This window comes from Camelus bactrianus, chromosome 26 (assembly GCF_048773025.1).
Source record: "Camelus bactrianus isolate YW-2024 breed Bactrian camel chromosome 26, ASM4877302v1, whole genome shotgun sequence".
Lineage (NCBI taxonomy): Eukaryota > Metazoa > Chordata > Mammalia > Artiodactyla > Camelidae > Camelus > Camelus bactrianus.
In genome coordinates, this window is record NC_133564.1 from 16,990,689 (window position 1) to 16,996,229 (window position 5,541).

General features: G+C 44.9%; 1 long non-coding RNA gene across 1 annotated transcript; it reads left to right on the plus strand.

Annotated features, from left to right (window-relative positions):
- Window positions 1–966: 966 nt before the first annotated feature.
- LOC141575087 (uncharacterized) lies at window positions 967–4,023 on the plus strand. The gene is made up of 5 exons (XR_012502403.1): window positions 967–1,068; window positions 1,178–1,388; window positions 1,493–1,574; window positions 2,362–2,503; window positions 3,210–4,023. It is a non-coding gene; the product is annotated as an uncharacterized LOC141575087 (long non-coding RNA).
- Window positions 4,024–5,541: the final 1,518 nt, after the last annotated feature.

The following is a 5,541-nucleotide window of genomic DNA, read 5'->3' on the forward strand; positions in this document are numbered from 1 at the left end:
AGTTCCCCTCAATGACGTGCGTTAGCATCATACTCGACTATCTAGGTCTTGTCATTCAACATTCTACCTACTGGTTTCAGGCACACAGTGGCTTCATCTTTTGATGGTGGCAAGTGTTCTGAGACTGCCTCCCTGCCAAAAATCCCTCCCATGCCCTCTACCTCACAGACTACTGCTGGATTGAAGTCCTGTTACTCTCTTGGTCAGGAACCTACAATAGCACGCCACTGCCCTCAGACAGAGCCAACTTCTGTCAATGAAGGGCTTTCATCATCTGACACGTTCCGTGGATGCTGTTCACACGTGGCCTCCTGATCACACACAGACACCCTGGAGCCTGCCAGGGGGCTCTGACTCCCCTTCCCAAGATGTTTTCTATACTTAAACATTTTTTTTCTTCTTTCCTTTCTTCTTTCCTCACTTTTTCCTTCCTGACTTCCCTTCATTTCTGTTTTTAAAGGAAGAGTATGTGTTTGCTTAAGTCTGAGATCCCTTAGCCACTGGTTCTGAGTTTTGATGAGCATTAAAACAGCTTAAGTGCTTATTAGAGATGCAAATTCCTGGGCTCCACTCTCAAGAGATCTGAATTAAGTTTCTGGGTCCAAAATCCATTATGCGTGGTCTGTGGACCACACATTAAGAACAAGTAATTCAAATCAACATGTAGGATTATAATTTCTTACACTATGTCTTTATATGTGTGGTTCATTCTGGAATATTCTCTTTCCTCTGTCACATCTCACTCTCTTTCCACATTTTTCTGGGAAGACTAGATTGCCCACCAGTATCTACGTCAAACTTTTAATCTACTTAACTTTATTTCTCGTTAATATATCTCAATTTTGAACTTAACTATTCTCCAGTTTAACCATGCTTCTGGCAGTGTGATGGGTGCTGGGGTTAAACAAGGCATGGATCTGGATTTTGAGAGGCATGTAATCTTGCAAGGGTGACTTTTTTATGAGAGCTATTTTTGCATTCCTGGCCAGACAGTAGGCTCTCCCAGGGCAGGGGTTGTATTTCTTTGGAGTTTGCCACAATTGCCGTCCCGTACTGGGCACTGAGGAGGTAAGGAGGTGGTCAGGAATTATTGATAGGTAGAAACAGGTTTGGGTCTTGATTGCAGGTGGTTGGATCGGGGAAGCTCATCCTTCCTTCTCAATGCTTTCTCCCACAGTAGTCCTACCAAGAAGCACCTTCCTTGACAGTTGCTGTTATGCCCGTCGTTTACAGCTTCATCTCCCCAACCTCAGCTTGCTCTTGCTGTATTTGCGTGTACCTGCTGGTTTGGCTGCACCATCTTATCCAAGGGCCAACTTATCCAAGGGCCCGGGCAGCCAGCCAGTGTTCCCAAGCCCTTCCATGCATTGTGTCTGACTTCCTCTTTGGTAAGAGCCCGTGTGATTTTCATGCTTTGGAGGATTTGGGCCCTTGTGAAATCTCTTCTGGGGAATTAGCCGCACTGAATTCCATGCTTTGTTTCTGCCCTCAGTGCTGGCAGGAGCCTACATTGTTTCATTCCCACGTCGTCACGCTCCTTGGGACGATGCGATGGTTCAGCTCAAGTTCATTTGGTATTCCCCTCTGAAATGTCACTGAGTTTTCCCACTGTTTGTACTGAATTAAGTAATGACAATCAAGGGAGTCATTAGTATGCTAGAAGCATGAACTGAGCATTGTGGGCTGCGCAGCAGAGAGGGGCCTCTCGTGGGCACCAGCTTCTGTTCCCGCTGATGGCTGCCATTTTAGTGCTAGTGCCTTGGCAAATTGCAGAGTCAGAGAGAGAGACATTGGTCAAAGGAGGGGAGATTTTAATGTTTTCCTATGGAAGCAGCTTAGCTAGAGCATTTCCTTCCTCACTGGATTGCCTTCTGGGTGAACTTGAAACTGAATGAGGACATGTTGCTTCCTGCCACTGGCAGGTTGACAAAGATGCTTCTTTCTTCGTGGGCCACTTACCTGTTTCTGATTCTGCTAAAGTGAACTTAGTCAGAAGAGCTACTATGGTGTGTCAGGCATTGTGCTAAGCATGCTAATTATTAAGCTATTAATATGCTAATTATTTCTACAGTCCTGCAGAATAGATGTTATTACCCAAGGATATAGGGATAGAAAGATAAGGAATCTGTCCAAGATCCTATAGCTGCTAAGTGGCAGAGCTGGAATCAAACCTAGATCTGCCCCTTTCTGCCACCTCTTGATTCTTCTGTTTCATGTTGCCTCTTTACGCACATTTGCTAAGGCTTATTGACCCCAGAGCACTTCTAACAGCTCTGTAGACTGTCTAGTGCAGTGGTTTGAGGTCTTTGAAGAGCCAGCAGTTCAATTCACACTGCAACTTCATCTTCCCCGGGGGCCAAGGTGGAGTCACACATCACAGTGGAAAAGGTCTCCTCAGAAAGTTGAAGTCAATCTCACTCACCGCAGCCTGCTAATGCTGTGGTCAGGATCCTCGAAATTCCTGCCGAAATGTGTCTTGGGAAATCAGAGACCTATGCTTCAGGTGAATGCTGTTTTACTTGCTAGGGTTAACTGCTCTCAGATTCTCTCTAGACATACCTTCCTGTTTTTAATGACCCTCCGCAGCAATCAGAAAAGCCAGGGTGTGTAGTTATCATGGAAACACATCAGGACCCATTCTTTGGTAACAGAGACCATGTGTTTTGGGACTTTTCTGTTTGGAGTCAGTTTATCATCACTATAAAAAACATTTCAGATGAGGAAGGAGTGAGTGGAAACCCTGGGGAAATGTACAGGGAGCTTTAGATGTGGACGGCTGAACGCCTGGCCTGGGTTTAGTCACTCAGAAGGTTTGAAGCGAAGCACTAATGCTAGAATTTAATCTCTCACAGACGTCTTGGCCATCTCCCTGAGCATTTCCACCTGCTTCGCCACTGGGCGCCATGGCTGCTGTCCTAATAAATAAAACGTGTGTGTTCTGTGCTCAACACACCAGTTTAGTCAGGAGAGAACTGGGTTCCATATATAGTCAGCTTAGTGGCCTCTCGTTTTCTTTTTTTTTAAAAAAGTCTTTAAAACTTAAGATGAAAAATGGGATTAATTACTAATGAGTAATTACTTTATATAGTCCATGTTTATATTATTTGGAAAATGTTATTCCTATTTTTGAATAATGGGCTCAGCCTCTTCTTGTGTGGGAGACATTCTGCCCTGGAGGAAGGTTAAATCTTCTGCCCTGTTTTCCCTAGTTTCCTGGTGACACTGGGAAGGAAGTGAGCATTTCAGGTTCCAAGTCCTGGCCAAATGGTAGCGGCTGGAAGGAAGGTCTTCTCTCCACAGGACAGCCATCTGCAAGGAACAGACAAACGCTCTTCCCCCAGAATGATGAGATGACTAAGTTTTAGACATAGAATTGGACGTTCATGGTACACATTAAAACCAAACCCAGAGAAGGCTCTGGGCCTAGCCATGCTGTTAGAATCGTGCATCTCTTGCATCCTGCCATACCAGAATCTTCTGGTTTTCTCTGACATATATCACTGAATATTTCTTCTTAGTTCCTTCAGAAGGCCCCTTTGATAATTAATTGCCTCTTAAATGTCAATGATTCCCAGGCTCATCCCATGTTCTGGAATCTCATTGGGTGGTTTTATTAAAACTCATGGCTTTTTCTACTTAAAAATTAAGGCTTCTCTCCCCTAATCAAATATATATCCTATTATTACTTTTTTTTTTTTTAACTGGATGCAAGATCCATATATTGAAGTGTCTGTGGAGGGATAAATCGGGAGTTTGGGATTTGTGGATACAAACTACTATATGTAAAATAGATAAACGAGGACCTACTGTAGAGCACAGGGAACTATATTCAATATCTTGTAATAGCCTGTAATGAAAAAGAATATGAAAAAGAGTGTGTGTATGTGTGTGTGTGTATATATATGTATATATTTATATAAATGAATCACTATGCTGTACGCCAGAAATTAACACCACGTTGTAAACTGACAGTACTTCAATAAAAAAATTTTCTCTCTGAGAAACTCAGGCTCAACTTGTCCCAAATTCAGCTCTTTTGCTTCTTTCCTTCCCCTCCCCTGGGTTCTGGTGAAAAGCCCCGCTGTGATTGTTACGCAAGGCTCAGACCTGAGTGTTGTCTTCCCCTCCGCCCACCAGTCTGGAGGGTGACGTCAGCACTTAGCGGCTCCTGTTTCTAAGCGCTTGTCTCCAAGGCCGCTCCTTCACTTCAGGCTCCTACAGAGCCTTCCTGGGATGCTGAGCAAACTGTCCTCGTTGCTTCCCTCGTCCATGGTTTCACCCCCTCCGGTTCGCTCGGCACCCTGCTGCCAAGGTGATCTTCTCTAAGATGCAAGTGGAATCATGTACTTTCTCTGTTAAAAGTTCCTCAACCCCGCCCCCCCGTCACATCCAGGGTAAACATCAAACTCCTTAGCTTAGCCCACAAGGCCTCAAATCTCTGCCTCAAAGCAGACCCCTGTCCTCAATGCTATTCTCCTGACCAGACCCCGTCTCCAACCACATCCAACTTCTTGTCCTCGACAGAACTCACTGAACGGCTTAGTGTTTATGAGTTTTTGACCACGATGCTTCTTGGGCCTGAAATTCATTAATTATTTGTTAATAATTTATTCAACAAATATTGCTTGAATGTTTATTCTGTACCAGGCACCATTCCCGTTATTGGGGACGCAGTGGTGAACATGAACAGACAGACCAAGGCCCTGCTCTAATGAAACACATTCTAGTGGGAGGACACAGTGGAAGCAGAGAGCCCCGCAAGTTGTGAAGGACAGGGGCACGAGACAGCAAGTACTAAATGTATATGGGAGCCTGTGGGACTTCTTTCCCTCGGGTTCTCTGGGAAGGTCCTCCTGACCAGGGCCGTTTGAACAGAGATCTTTGCTGGGAGGGAGCAGCCGTGAGGTCTGGGGAACAGCAGGTGTAAAGGTCCTTTGCGTTTTCAAGGGATAAAAGGAGACCCGTGTGGCTGTAGCTCGGAGCCGGGGGAGAGCAGGGGAGAGCAAGAGAGGAGATGTGGATGAAGCAGCAGGCAGGCTCCAGATAGCGCTGGAACTTGCAGACCATGGCACAGAGTCTAGTTTTTATTTTAAACAGGGGAGTGATATGATCAGATTTATATTTTAAAATATTATTCTAAAATAAGAAGTGTTGGCAGGATGTGGAGAAATCTGAAGCCTCACCCTTTGCTGGTGGGAGTGTAAAATGGTGCAGCTGTTGCGGAAAACACTTTGACTGTTTCTCAGTAAGTTACTTCCCAGAGTTACCATATGACCCAGTGATCTGCTCCTAGGCATATAACTGAAAAGAGGTGTTTGAACAAAAACTTACACATGGATGTCCATGGCAGCACTATTTAAATAGGCAAAAGGTGGAAACAGCCCAAAAGCCCATCAGCGAATGAATGAGTAAACAAAACGTGGAACATTCATACAACAGAATATTATTCAGCCGAAAGAAGGAAGGTAGGACTGGTATGTTCTGCAATATGGACAAACCTGAGACTGTTACGCCAAGTGAAGGGAGCCAGACACAAGAGGC